Consider the following 15,770-nt stretch of genomic DNA (forward strand, 5'->3'; position numbering starts at 1 on the left):
CATAGAAGAGAGACAAATTACTAATAGTATACCCAAAAGAAACATAGATTTAAAAAACCTAGACAGGTGGGGAAGACTGGAGATGGAATATATTCTTTATCCTACTTCAGGGTGTGTGTGTGTGTGTTTGTGTGTGTGTGTATTTCCTCCCCAGAATGGCTCTTGTATTCCCTCTTCAATACTCCATATACACACAGTCCATCTCTGCAGACGCCAATGAAGGCTATTCTGTGCACACTCCTCCCTTTCCTTCTCATGTTAAAGCACCAATCCAGTAAGTTGAAGAATTGATGATTTTCATCATCTATCAGTGTACTTACTTGTCTTATTTTAAAGGTTGGCCACAGAGTTTGACTTGCTATTTTACCTTCTAAATCTAAGCAGTTAACAGAAAATGAAAGAATGACTGAGAAGTCAGACCATAAAAAACAACTAAAGAAGGTAGCAGAGGAGGCCAATGCTTCAGAGGAAGCATTGGATCAGTACTGTCCATTAAAAACATGTGAAACATGTATGTAACATTTTTTCTAGTAGATACATTAAAAAGTGAAAGGGAATAGGTAAAACGAATTTTAATGATATGTTTTATTTAACCAAATGTATCCCTAAATAAATTTCAGTGTTATCATTTCCACAGGTGGTCAATATAAAACTTACTAATGGAATATTTTATATCCTCATTAGTGTAAGTCTTCAAAACCTGATATATATTTTACAGCGCGTCTCAGTTCAAATTAGCCACACTTTGGGTGCTCAGTAGCTACATTTGGCCAGTGGCTACTGTATTGGACAGTAAATATGATAAAGCCGTATTGCAGCTTTAGAGGAAGAAGCAAGAACTGAAAAGGCTTTGAGAGAATGACAGTAAGCAGCAATCTCAGCTAGAAAAACTAAGTTGGGGGATATCATCAGGTAAAATTCTCATTTTTTTAAATTAATTAATTTTTAAATTAGAGGATAATTGCTTTACAATGTTGTGTTGGTTTCTACCATACAACAATGCCATCAGGTAAAATTCTGATCTCATCATTATTCAAATGTATGACATTTTCCAGTGTAGGATGCTATTACAAATTTTGATTATTGTAATTTGGGCCAGATTTGGGGTGTGGGAGCTGTGGGATGAAGTGTAGTGTGTGCCTGGTCATTTTTGATGCCTTAGGCTGCCTGACATTTTAACTGTTCTCGTCAGGCAATCTTCTAACCTTTATTTGATTTCTCAAGTTGACTTTCCGCTGGGAAAAGGACATCCTCTCCAGATAATGCCTCAGAGCCAGATTAGACCTGGGTACAATTATTAAATTACTAAATGAGCAAAATTGACAATCAAGATATAGTTTCTGGGTGAGAGTCTTGTCTGAAAGAACCAGCTGACAGCGTTACCCACCAGCTCATTGTGAAACTGTCATTTTGTACTGGTTGTTCACATGACATTGCTAGATAATTGAGAATAAAGTATCTAATTATGGTCTGTTAAAGTAAATAATTGATCATATTAGACTTCATTTTCCCCAAATAGGTTTTTATTATAATTATTCCCAAGTAATTCTGCAGGATATTATGAGATATATATTGAAACATAATCAGTGCTAATTATACAGCCATCTTTTGGTATCCATGGTGAATTGATTCTAGGATCCCCTTTGGATATCACATCCACAGATGCTCAAGTACCTGATATAACATGGCATAGTATTTGCATATAACCTATGCACATCCTCCCATATACTTTAAATTATCTCTGAAATGAAGTGTTAGTCACTCAGTCATGTCTGGCTCTTTGCAACCCCATGGACTGTAGCCTGCCAGGTTCCTCTGTCCGTGGAATTCTGCAGGCAAAATACTGGAGTGGGTTGCCATGCCCCCATCTCTAGACTACTTATAATACCTAATACAATGTAAATGCCATATAAATAGTTGTAAATATAACGTAAATGCTATGTAAATAGTTGCTGGTCCACAACAAATTCCAAGTTTTTTTCTGTTTGAAACTTTCTGGAATTTTCTTTTCTGAATATTTTCTGTCTGGTGATGGTGGTGGTTTAGTTGCTAAGTTGTGTCCGACTCTTGCAACCCCAGGTACTGTAGTCTCCCAGGCTCCTTTGTCCATGTGATTCTCCAGGCAAGCATACTGGAGTGGGTTGCCATTTCCTTCTCCAGGGAATCTTCCTGACCCAAGAATTGAACCCAGGTCTCCTGCATTGCAGGCAGATTCTTTACCAACTGAGCTACAAGGATGCAGAACCGGTGAATACAGAGCACCAGCTATATTTTTCATCTAAAATTTATTTTTAAATATATCTAAGAAAAACACTAAACTCTTGTTAGTAACAACTATACTAACATAGTTGTTAGTATAATTGCCTTTAGAAAATGCTGTGACTACCTGAAAACTTGAGGAAAATACTCAAAAGCATAGTAATGGGAGGTATATGGAAGTCTAAGTAATTGTTGAGCTGATATATGTTGTCTATTTAATAATCATTGGTTTACAGTAGGTATCTTATTTCAATGCATATTAATGATATTTTTCATGTAAGTTATTTATCTACTTTGGAGGTTGTTCTAATATAATGTTTTAAATGTATGTGAGTCAAGTTTTTATCATTTCCTGCAGCAACTAATTCATCTATGGGTTCAATTTTGTTGTGTATGTGTGGTAGGCTGAATAATGGTCCCCCCAAAGATGTCGACATCTTAATTCCCAGAACCAGTGAACATTTTCCTTTATACAGCAAAATGGACTTTGCAGATGTGGTTAAGACTATTGAAAAGCAGAGATTATTCTGGGTTATGTGGACCTGACCTAATCATATGGGTATTTATAAGAGGGAGGCAAGAGAGTCAGAGAAGGAGATGTAACAGTGGTCAGAGTGATATGAGAAGGAACGCAGGCAGCCTCTAGAAGCTGAAAAAAGCAAGGAAACTGATTCCCTCCTAGGGCCTCCAGAAGGAATGCAGCCTTGCCAACCCATTTTAGACTTTCTGCCTCCAAAACCATGAAATAATCAATTTGTGTTGTTTTAGGCCATCCAATCTGTGGTCATTTGAAACAGTAGGAAGAGAAAACCTATAGAGTATGCTGATTTGAGGGCATATTATATTATTGCCAGTACATGATTTGTGTTTGTTAGTCACTCAGTTGTATCTGACTCTTTTCGATCCCATGGACTGTAGCTTGCCAGGCTCCTCCGTCCATGGAATTCTTCAGGCAAAAATACTGGAGTGGGTCACCATTCCCTTCTCCAGAGAATCTTTCCAACCCAGGGATCGAACCCAGGTCTCCCACACTGCAGGCAGATTCTTTACCATCTGACCCACCAGGGAAGCCCACATGATAGTTTAAAAAGTGTTCATTGTACAATAAACACAAGAGTCCATATTATGGTGTTTTCATATTAATAGCTAGACATGAGGATTGTTGAATTAAAAATAACTACTTATTGGTGGCAGCAACTGTAAATTAAGCTACAAATCTTTATAATGAGCAATATATGTTATTAACAGTAAGAAAAACATACTGATCCCCTACCGAATGCTAAGCATTACACTAGATACTAGCAGTCAGCAAGACAGAAATGGTCCCTTCCCTTGTGGAGGTTAGCAGAGGAGTTGGGCATGTACATTAATTAGAGGCAGGTGTTATGTAATTCTACCATAGGGAGTGTTCTTAACCTAGTCTGGATGGCCAGGAAGGATTCATCTATGAATGATGTTTAACTGGGACCTAAAAGATGACTTGGAATTGGCCAGGAGGGGAGATGAGGGAGAGAAAAAGAATATCTCAGAGAGCTGAAACACCAAATGTAAAAGCCCAGCAGCGGTAAAGAATTCAAGGCATTTGAAGAACTAAAAATAAGAAGTGAAGAGTTTTCAATTCAAGGTAGTTGAGACCTTGCCCATACCACTTCTCTCAAAAATAAAAAGGAGAGCAAAAAAAAAAAAAACCCCACAAATTTCATCTTTATTTAGAGTTGATAATCACCCCAAACTACAGCACATGAAAATGGAAAATGGATGGAGGGTGGCAAAGGACTTAGAAGACCCAAGGAAGGTCAAATCTCAGTGGTGAAGAAGGAGAAACCACGGAGAAGCAAGGCACGTCACAAGGAGAAACCCTGAAAAGACTCCAGAATTGGAAGCAGGTAAAAATGCAGGAGGAAGTTAGAGGAGGGGAGATGGAAGGACTGTAGCGCTGGAAAGAGAGATTTGTTTGAAAATATGTTTAAGAAAGTGATCAGATCCCCAGGTCCTGACTCCACCTGATATAATCAGACTACTACTTTTACCATCATGTGACACAAGAAATGTCACCTCTGGAATAAGTAAAGCAAAGGAATTCTAATGTAGAGTGGGAGTGAGATATCTTAATGAAAAGAGAGGAGCTGAGACTGAATTTGAAAATGAGACACCAGATCTCTTCTTATTCTCATAAAGAACATCACAGCCACATTCTAATCTCTAGCAGAAAATAAAGGGTGCTTCTCAGGAAAAAAAATAACCATGCCAGAAAAAAGAACCACAGATATTTACATTTAAGGGACCCATAGGAACAGCCTACAGTGAATCCCTTCCATTGACAAGACTCAAACACACACTTGTGGCCCCCGATCAGCTTTGGTACCTTTTCTCTTAAAATATAAGTGGACAACAATCCCCAAATAGTGGATGTATGTGTGTGTTAGTCACTCAGTCATGTCCAACTCTTGCGACCCCATGGACTGTAGCCCGCTAGGCTTCTCTGTCCATGGAATTCTCCAGGCAAGAATACTGGAATGGATTGCCATTCCTTCTCCAGAGGAACTTCCCAATTCAGGGATTGAACCCTGGTCTCCTGCATCGCAGGCAGATTCTTTACTGCTTGAGCTACAGGGAAATCTGTAAATACTGGATTTATGTTGAAGATTAACTTCAACATAAAATAATTTAAAATCTCCAATACGTAAGAATCAGGGGAGAAAGGAATCACAAGCAACAGAGACAAAGCGAGGAACATAAAAATACTTCAAAAAAAAAAATCATAGACTCATCAGAAAAGCATTATATCCATGAAACAAGAACAGGATGCTAGAAGAAGAAATAATCTAAGAGCAGCTGGAAATTACAAATACTTTAAATAATTAAAATTCAGTAAAAAATTACATACTGAAAGAGACAAAGAAATCCTCAAAGTAGAATGGCCTTTGGTATTATGGGAGATAAAATGGTAGGCAGATGGGCAGCATTGCCTTGGATTAGAAGATGCTAAAGAAGGAAAACAACCAGATGCTGTGTGTAAACTTTGAATCCTGGTTTTAAAAAGGAAAAAAAAAAACCTGCTATAAAAAAGTGTTCTGATGCAGTCAAATGCATTCTTTGTGGAGATCAAAGTAGTTAGAGAAGCAAGAGATGAGGAAGGGGCTTAGGTGTTCATTGGAAGGTAGTTTTGCTTATAAATTGCTAGTTAAGTATGTGAAAAGCTGGGCTTCTTTGTTATAGGACTTACTTTGGTCTCTAATATGCCAAATTAAATTTTGGGTCTGAAAATGGAAATTATACTACATTACACTAACTTATTTGACTTTAGGATAGAATCATCTTTAACATCTCCTGAGATGTTCATGTTGAACAGAACGTTTTTGTGTGTGCAGTTTCCTTCAGAATAGAGACACTATCACAATCGTCATTTAGCATATGGTGTTTAGGGGCTCAATGGATGGTTATTGAATAGAAATGAATTATGAATTAGAGGCTTTTTAAAGCATTTGTCAGAGCCTAACAATTACATAGGCTTTTATTTTGTATTGGAAAAAGCATGGATGTTCCATGTGATTGATTTATTTAGTAACTTTGAGAAGGTAGCCTTGTAACTTGAACTTCCTGGGACTTTGCTGAGTACTGTCATAATTATTTCAAAGCCAGAATAATAACGTATTATCTGAATCTGAAAAAAAAAAAAATGTACTAGAGAATTCCCTGGTGGTCCAGTGGTTAGGACTCTGCACTTCCACTGTAGAGGGCGCAAGTTCGATTCCTAGTCAAAGAACTAAGATCCTGCAAGCTGCAGGCCAAATAACAACAACAACAACAAAAAGAAAAAAGTTTGTTGAGGAGAGGTGATTGTATAAATTGTATACATTTAAATTTGCTGTACTTAGAAAGTTATGCCTTTTATATGATATAAAATTAGATGTATGCAATTATTGGTCTTGTTTCTTTACCCTGCATCCTACATCTCTGCCATGACTTCACGAGCCGGGGGCAGGACTGACAGTGGGTTAGTTCCTAGGCCTGAAGAGGCCTGGTGTGTTTCTGCTTGTCCTTTGGCACCTTTGCCATCCCCGCGTAAGAGTTTTCCCTGGGGAACTGCTTCCCTTCAGACTGAGCATCAGAAAGAATGCAACACAAAAGGCAGCAAAATGTCAACAGGCTAGAATTAGAGACTCTCTTTTTACCCTGCCTTTCTCCCAGAGGAAGAAAATTAGAGCTTTATCTTCCAAATCTTCTGAAGAAGCATAAATTACTTTCATTTTCAGGGGAAAAAAAGTACTAAAGAAATGAAATAATGAACTCTTTGTGCAATAGAGTAATTCATACTTGTTTCTCCCAAGAAATGACTATATCAGAGTGCCTTGCACACAGTGGATGGGCAATAAATATTTGTAGAATGAAAAAAGGAACTCCACTCACCTCTCCTGGCTTCTGCTGCAATTCTTTGTTCTTAGTCTTTCCTTCCCTTCTAAGACTAGCTCCCTCCCTCTCCCACTCCTCTTTGTCATTCTCTCTTTTCCTTCTCCCCAACTCTTTTTCTTCCTATATTTCTTGCCTCTTCTTTCTTCTTTTTTTCTTTTTAGTTTAATATTGTCTCCACCTTTCCTTCTTTCCTCTCCCCTTCTATTCCCTTGGGATTTCTCCCTCTTAGCTAAACGTACTAAATAGTTATCTGTTTGTTTTTCATTATAAAGTTTCTCAGAGAGCAAAGGGACCAGCATGCATGCTTTGGTAAACAAATTTTGTCCTTTTTTCATTTACTGAATGTTTGGGGAAAGGAGAAAGTGTGATCTGAGCAAAGTAAAAGAACCTCAAGGTTTTACGTGGTGGCTCAGTGGGTGGCTGGAATCTATTTTGTGAGTCTAAATGTCACTGGTTCAGATCCTAGCTTGAAGAATGTGTATTTGGGGACTTGCCTTTTTGTTTTCTTTTCAAAATGCAGTTTATTTAAAACCCATATAAGGTTAAAAAAAAAAAAGTTCCCAGCACTCTCAGTATTGAGCTCGAGAATGAGACTTGTTTGTTGGTAAACAGGGGCCGCGGTCAGAGCTGGTGGGTGGGATTGGAAGGTCAGAGTCTGTAAACTGGTAAAAAGGGTAATGAAAGATAAACATATCAATGGTTTACACACAGCCTCTGCTGAAGCCTGGGCTAACATATATCTACATTTTTTGACTCTTCAGTCTGACTCCCCACAGGACTTCTGTTTAAGAGGTTTATTTGATTCTTGACTCTCAAGCTGAGCATTCTATTCTCTGTACTTTTAAAAAGTCATAGAATTCTGAGATGAAATTATTTTCCCATGTAGGATAGGAAAGGGAGGGGATTCTTGCCCTCAACAAAATCTCAATGGGAAATGTTAATCGATACTCCCCTGACCTTTATTGGAATTTAACTATTAAGCATCAGAAATTGTTCTAGTCTCCTTATGTTTCCTCATTCCATTTTACCCCTTTAATGCTCAAAATACACTCCTACCTACTTGTCCATTACCTTCTAAAAGCAGACAGTATCTAAATAAAATTCCCAAATAGTAATTCAACATGGAATATCTTTCAAAAGTTTTCTAAAAAGCGTTTATTTTTCTTTTTAAAGTAATTTAACCTTAATATTTTCCCAGGAAACCAAGTGGATACGTTTGCAAATAGCTCATTGTGAAGAAAATATTATTTCTGCTCTTGTGTAGGACTGGCCTCTAGTTCCAAAGTTTTTTTTTTTTTTTAATTTTTTATCATAAAATAAAACACAGAAACCAAAGACAAGACAGTTTGCCTTAATCAGTAATTCTATGGCAAGCACCCTTGTAATCAACATTGAGTCAAGAAACAGAACTTCAATACCTACCCTTCTGTCTATAGCTTCCCAATCACAACCATTTCACCAACAACGAACAAGTAACCTTTACAGTAACCACTTTCACTTCCTTTTTAAAAATGGTTTGACCACCCAAATGTTCTCCCCTAGACAGTATAGGTTTCCCCCTACACACATACACGCACTTTTGAAAAAATTGAACTTTTAAGTCTTTTTTTTTTTTTTTTTAACTTTACAAGTTTTCTCTTGAAGAAAAGAGGCCTTTTGACCTGTAGAGTCCTTTGCAGTCGGGACTTCACAGATCGTGTGATTCATGGTGCAGTTCATGTCCCTCTGTTCTCTGTTTCCTATAAATTGGCAACTATATCTCAAGTCTAGACCCACTTTAGGTTCCATCCCTCTAGCAGCATTTTAGGTGGTGGGTGGTCTTCCCTCGGGAAGCATATAATATCTAATTCTCTCTTTTTATAATCTTAGGACCTATTGATGCATAATGCCTATATCTATTAATTCACAGGGGACTGAAAAATTAGGATATTCTATCATTTCTTTTTTACTTCATAGTGGAATATTCTGATGTAGATTCACTTCCCTTTATCTCCTATTTGGTTACCCAAATAACCAAACTTAACTTTTTAAAGTTCCTTTAGAGGAAAGACCCTGCGGTTATCATCTTTGTAATTCTCTTGGTGTCCTACACCTTTGGACTATGGCTATATGTTTGCTGAATCTGCAGATGAAACATAGTCCTATAAATGAGACTAAATGGCATACTGAAGTTGTATGTAAAGCATATGTACATTAATAAGGATTTAGTAGCAAATTCTAGTCACCAGGAACTTAAAATTCTTGCTTCTCTGGTTGATTATGTACTTAAGGTCCAGTCTGTTTCCTGCTGGTCATAAGCCTTTGTGACTTTCATGAAGAGATTGTTACTGAAGGTGAACAGATGAACATGAAGTAAAAAAGATTCTTGTGAATCTACTTTGGGTCAATATGCAGGGTTCTGGCCCCCTCTAAAAAGTCAGAAATTAAATAGTCATTTACATCTATATTTGTGCACAATTTTGGACTCCCAAACGAAAGTGATTATTCTTTCATAAAGTCTCATTTGATATGTCTGCAGATCTAGAGATTATACAACCTAAAGCATTTAAAGAAATTGTTTTTGCAAATGTAATTCTTTTGAGTGAGTTAAAAAAAACTTGGCATTTGGAGGTTTTTATATTTACTACATACAATGTAGTATGTAGAAAGGATAATTAGTTTCTTATATGATTAATTGATAATAGTTATTACTTTAAAATATTTTCATTCTAAGATAGAGTCAACCTTAATTTATTTGGTTTTAACAGTTGAAGGCATTTAGGGTGCTGTCTAGAAGTGCTCAGGAGTTCACCTAGAAGCAGGTGGAGCTGCCACTCATTCAAGGAATGTTAAGCAAGAACTTTGGGGTCAGCTGGTCTCAGTTTTCAGCCCACCAGAACCACTTAGTAGTTAAATGACCTTAGATACTTTACTTGTCTATGTCTTGTTTTCCTTGTTTGTGAATTTGACTGGTAAAATCTATCTCCCAAGTGTCAACCAATAAATTATGCAGGAGGCTACAAATAAGAAAAGTTTACTTAGGTCTTAAGAACTGTAACTGGGGAAACATAGATTTGGGTGACCCTGAAGGAGTGTTCCTGGTAAGAAAAAGAATAAGAGGCTTATAAACACAAAAAGCCATGAGGTTGTTAAAAGTTGTCTGGCAAAAAATGGTGATTAACTCCAATGCAAGTCAGAAAATATTTGTCTTTAAGGAATCATGAGTTTTTTAGGGTGAGAGTCCAATAAGCAGATAGACTGTCAGCAGTTTCTGGCAAATGTTCTGGATTACTTCATCAGATCAAAAGGTCAGATTCCATCCAGACTGAGCATGCATAAGTCACATTTCCTCAGTGGCCTCCTGGCTCCATTTTAGAGAGCTCTCTTAGCAATACCAGCTTCGTTTTGAATTTTCTTTCACACAAGGCTTTTGAGAAGTTGTCATGAGAAATACTGTGGAAAGTGCTTTGTAATATTTACTGGTAGTAGATGTTATATTTAAGGAACTTAAATAACACAATCAAATGAACTGTATTGCCTTTTGAACTGGCCATTGTGACAATCGAAAATTTCTGGTCTGCCAATTTGACATTAGAAAGGTTTCAGCTCCAGATACAAACACATCTGAGAGATTCAGGTTTTGGAGATTCATTAAATTAGAAATAAATGGATAAAAATCAGCTTTCTGTGACTATACAGTTTTCATACTCCATCTCCTTAATGTCTACCCCCAAAATATCAGATCTGATATGCTATTCATTATATGAAATTTGTTTTTGTTGTTTACTCGCTCAGTCGTTTCCGACTCTTTGTGACCCCATGGACACTCATTAACAGTATATGAAATTAGAAGCAAAATAGAATAATTTACTCTTAACTCCTAATTAAAAGACACAATAGTTAGCCTAATTCTCCAATGTTGGGGCCACATTTTTGTAATATATTACAAATTTGCTGAGAGAAACCTTTCCAGAAAGGGAGAATTTGTTTCAGGAACTGCCTTACATGAACATCAGAAAAGTTTTTTCTTTCTTTTCACTCAAAGGACATGAGAAGTGAAATATTTCCTGCCATATCAGTAAACAAGGATGTCACAGTTATCAGCAATTGCAGCCCTCCAGTGTAAGCCAGTGAGCTTTGAGGACACTCAGGAAGAAGAACACCTGCTATCTAGCAGCCATCAGACAATAGCCACTTCCCACAATGAGCCCTGAGGAAAGGAAGCTCAAGATGTGTAAACCTTGAATACTAGCCCCAGATGCTGAGGTGCATTTGAAAGAAATGATTTCAGTGAGCCCAGACTCTTGCATCTTCCCATACATAGAAAAGTGCTAAATTCCTTAACTTGGAATATTTGGTTTTCTTTAATTAACAATAACCATTTGATGTTCAGACTGCCTGCCCTTTGTTGCAAAACTATATAACCTGGCTCCTCTCCCTCACCTCCTTTCTCAGGAGTAACCCTAACATCTCAAGTAACCCTAACATCTCAGGGTTACTTGAATGCTTGCTGTCTCCTGGGTTTGAAGTCCTAAAACTTGCTACCGAATAAAACATAACTCAACTTTTAGGTTGTGATTTTTTTTTTTAAGTCAGCAGACATAACACTGTACTTTATAGAAATGGAAATAAAGGCTTTAGTTTGAAAAATTCTCTATGTTACTCTGGTTGTAAAGCTTGGATCCTGCAACACTTTCAAATTGGTTTATCTTTACTATTGAACATTGTGAGAAAGATAATGCTCTGTTTACCAAATCTTTTTTTTCTTGTTCCTTTTCCCCAGCACACAGGAAGCTGTACCTCCCAGCCTTCTTGGAGTCAGTCAGGTTTGGCCATATGACTAGCTTAGGCCAATGAAAGGTCAGCAGGAGTGAAAGGTCCGTATCCAGAGGAGGCAAAGAAAAGCCTTTGCAGGATCCTCCAGTCTAGCTCTTCTGCCATCCCTGATGTGGAACCTCACGTTGGGTTGGCAGACCCAGAGATGGAAGCAGCTGGAGATGCTGAGTCACCACGTGGAGGTGAGCTGCCCTGTAGGGTCACCTGACCTACAGGTGACTAGTGCAGTACCATAACCTAGCCCATCCTGATTCAAACACAGTTGTTCAGTTGTTAAGTCGTGCCCAACTCTTTGTGACCCCATGCCAAGGGACTGCAGCATGCCAGGCTCCTCTGTCCTTCACTAACTCCTAGAGTTCGCTCAAATTCATGTCCACTGAGTTGGTGATGCTATCTAACCACCTCATCCTCTGCCACCCTCTTCTCCTTTTGCCTTCAATCACTCCCAGCATCAAGGTCTTTTCCAATGAGTCAGCTCTTGGCATCAGGTGGCCAAAGTATTGGAGCTTCAGCTTCAGTCCTTCCAATGAATTTTCAGGGTTGATTTCTTTTAGGATTGACTGGTTTGATCTCCTTGCTGTCCAAGGGATTCTCAAGAGTCTTCTCCAACACCACAGTTCAAAAGCATCAGTTCTTTGGTGCTCAGCCTTCTTCATGGACCAACTCTCACATCTCTATATGACTACTGGAAAAACCATAGCTTTGACTAGACGGACCTTTGTCAGCAAAGTATAGTCTCTGCTTTTTAATATGCTGTCTAGGTTTGTCATAGCTTTCCTTCCAAGGAGCAAACATCTTTTAATTTCATAGCTGCACTCACCCTCTGCAGTGATTTTGGAGCCCAAGAAAATAAAATCTGTCACTGCTTCCACGTTTCCCCCTTCTATTTGCCATGAAGTGATGGAACCGGATGCCATGATCTTAGTTGTTGTTTTTTTTTTAATATCTATTTATTTATTTATTTGGCTGCACCAGGTCTTAGTTGCAGCACGTGGGATCTAGTTCCCTGACCAGGGATCGAACCCCGGGCCCCTTGCATTGGGAGTGCAGTGTCTTAGCCACTGGACCACCAGGGAACCCCGATCTTAGTTTTTTGAATGTCAAACACAATGCTGGATGCTTTACAGTCATTATAAGTGAAGTGAAAGAACAGAATTTGGTAATGATCCTCTCTATACCTCTAAGATAAAATTATAGTGAGCAAACTTTAGCTTCAATTTTTTAAAGTTGTTGCCCTTAATGAGGTAGTTTTGCTATACAAGTATCCAGCAACTACTGCAAGCTACTGGAATGAGATATTTTCTCTTATTCCTTCCATTGCAACTCTAATCCTAACCAGCAGCCCTAAACTAGTTCTTAGACTCTTAAGTAACAAAAAAGTGGACTCAAAATTTAAGAAATTGTGCTATTATTAACTTAATTGGTTTCTGACAATTTTAAAGCAATACTTTGCATAATCAGTATTACTTTTATTAACTTTTAAAACTGTAGAGCATGGCAACCCACTACAGTATTCTTGCCTATAGAATCCCATGGTTAGAGGAGCCTGGCGGACTACAGTCCATGGCGTCGGACATGACTCAAGCGACTTAACACACAGCATGCACTCAGTAGAAAGCACGACAGAAAGGACTGGTGCTATTTCTGTCCTTTTGTATGCTTTATAGGTCATGGACTATACATAGATTTTTTGAGTGTTGAAGTAGTTTACTCATAACACAATTTTCCAATAATTTGCTTCAGGGTGATTAAAAATTTGTAATTCAGCTTTGTTTGTCATAGTATGTAGTTTCATTAAACTGAAGATTTGAGAAAAACGTGGAGCTTTTCACCCTCCTTTCGGTCAGAATGCATATCCAGTATACGGATTTCCAAGCAAAACGTTTTTAAGGAACTCCATTATTCTTATAAACTTCTCCTTCCAGTATGTAAAGATCCGGGCTCCACAAATTTTCTAAAAGTATCGGCCGTCCTGGGTTCAATCCCTGGGTTGGGAAGATTCCCTGGGGAAGGGACCGGCTGCCCACTACAGTATTCTGGCCTGGAGAATCTCAGGGACTGTATAGTACAAGGGGTCGCACAGAGTCAGACACGACTGCGCGACACTCACACTCACTCACGCATTGGCTGTCCCGGGGCTGCCCGAGCTTATTTCGCAATTTAGGTAACTACTGCTGCTGCTAAGTCGTTTCAGTCGTGTCCGACTCTGTGCGACCCCATAGACGGCAGCCCTCCAGGCTCCGCCGTCCCTGGGATTCTCCAGGCAAGAACACTGGAGTGGGTTGCCATTTCCTTCTCCAGTGCATGAAAGGGAAAAGTGAAAGTGAAGTCGCTCAGTCGTGTCCGACTCTTCGCGACCCCATGGATTGCAGCCTACCAGGCTCCTCTGTCTATGGGATTTTCCAGGCAAGAGTACTGGAGTGGGGTGCCATTGCCTTGTCCAATGCATGAATGTGAAAAGTGAAAGGGAAGTCGCTCAGTCGTGTCCGACTCTTCGCGACCCCATGGACTGCAGCCTACCAGGCTCCTCCGTCCGTGGGATTTTCCAGGCAAGAGTACTGGAGTGGGTTGCCATTGCCTTCTCCACAGGTAACTATTAACTTTTCCGTTTCAGACTTTCAGTAATTGAAACTGGGCATCCGCATTCAGAAATTGACCTCTCGTGGCTGTGCACCTAGGCAAGCGCCCTCCCTGGCGCCGTGGAGCGTCTCGGGAAGGAAAAGGGACACCCCGTGGCCTGCGACCCAGGGGGCGGGCCGGAGCCCGGCCTTCCCGGCGTGCCCCGCGCGGCGAGGGGGACTCTTAACGTGAAGCGCCGAGTGACTCAGCCGCGTGGCCGCGCGGGCCGGGGCAGGGAGGTGCGGGGTGCGCGCCGCTGCGGCACGGCCGGTCCCCGCGGCGGCTGCTGGCGGCGCCGTGAGCGCGCGCGCCTCCCGGGCGGATTCGGGACCCGGGCTCCGGAGCGCGGAGGGAGCGTCAGGTAAGTGGTCCGACGCGAAGAGCCGGCGGGGCGAGTGCGGCGGCGGGCCTGGCCCCGGGAGGTGCCTTTGTGTCGGGGGATAGGGGGCCCGCTTCTCAGGACGGCGCTCGGGCGGCAGCCCTCTGGTCGTACCCCCATCCGAAAGGCCGCGGCGCTGCAATCATCTCGAGGAAAAACGTTGGCAAACGGGTTCCAGGCGCCGGTTTCTGTGCTGAGGGTAAAGCCTGGTAATCCGGGGAAGAAGCGGGGGGGTCTCTTTGCGTGGACAGACGTCTATACAGTCGGGGGGCAGCTGAAGTGTAACTTGACTTTCCTGTAGGCCTTTGGTGTTTTTATCCCAAAGGAGGAGAAATAATGAGAGCCCGGGAGTGTTTATTGGTAAAACACTTGCCTACGTGTTTTTGTTTTTTTTTTTCTTTTCTGGCAGTTCATTGAATTCACTAAAAATTAGGTAGTTGGGTCGGACTTCTCGCTCTTTGCACCAATTCTTCAGTCTTCTTTCTCTGCCACCCACAAATTACCAGCTTTCACCGGTGCTGAAGAGCTGGGGGAGACTGAACTGGTAATTTTCTTTTAAGTAAAACCTTACTTTTTATAGCGTTGAGTGTCTTCAGTTTGATTAGTTCTGCACTATTCAAAAAAATCTTTTCTCTTTTGGAGTTTGTGATTCTTTCTGAAAATTCCGGGATTGATCCGATTTATTTTTAAACGAGAAACCAGTGAATAAGCTAACAAGATAAACAGGCGGCAAGGACTGTTAAACCAGGTTATGAAAATCCATTTTTCAGGCCCTTTAATTGTGCCCCTGTTAGCTGTTAAACAACTAGCAGCAGCTGTTACCTGAGAAATCAAGAGTTTTTAATGGTCCCCAAACAGTGTTGGTATCCGCAGCTGAATCGGATCAATCCAGTAAAAAGAACTTCATCCTCAACTTATTCTCACCCTCCCCGCGAAGTCTGGGACAGTTCTTAAACATGAATTTGCGACTTGAAAATGTAAATACTCTCCCCAAAATGTAAATACCCGTCTCCCAATTTTTTGTATATATTAAAATTGTTTATATAATTTTAAAGATTACTTTCCACTTGCAGTTATTACAAAATATTGGCTATACTCCCTGTGTTGTACAATACATCCTTGAACCTATCTTACACCTGGTAGTTTGTACTTCCCACTCCCCACCCCTTTGTTACCCCGCTGCTATGCTGTGATCACTAGTTTTTTCTTTATATTTGTGAGTTGTCTTCTTTTTTGTTATATATTGGTTGTATTTTTTTTTTTACATTCTACATATCAGTGATAC

General features: G+C 39.9%; 1 protein-coding gene across 10 annotated transcripts in view; it reads left to right on the plus strand.

The window, feature by feature from the left end:
- KCTD20 (potassium channel tetramerization domain containing 20) overlaps positions 1 to 15,770 on the plus strand; it is a 53,565-nt gene that overhangs the window by 1,977 nt on the left and 35,818 nt on the right. For 3 of the 10 annotated variants that reach the window (XM_081520259.1, XM_081520258.1, XM_081520260.1), the window contains exon 1: positions 14,340 to 14,467. The gene's annotated coding sequence lies outside the window, so the exon portion shown is untranslated. Of the gene's footprint in view, positions 1 to 155; positions 275 to 718; positions 913 to 3,972; positions 4,146 to 11,434; positions 11,670 to 14,339; positions 14,685 to 14,891; positions 15,030 to 15,770 lie in introns of those variants that run through there. The other 7 variants (XM_081520277.1, XM_081520278.1, XM_081520269.1 and 4 more) reach the window with 7 other exon arrangements.

This window comes from Giraffa tippelskirchi, chromosome 8, assembly GCF_054371585.1.
Source record: "Giraffa tippelskirchi isolate mGirTip1 chromosome 8, T2T-mGirTip1v1.2.pri, whole genome shotgun sequence".
NCBI classification, from domain to species: domain Eukaryota; kingdom Metazoa; phylum Chordata; class Mammalia; order Artiodactyla; family Giraffidae; genus Giraffa; species Giraffa tippelskirchi.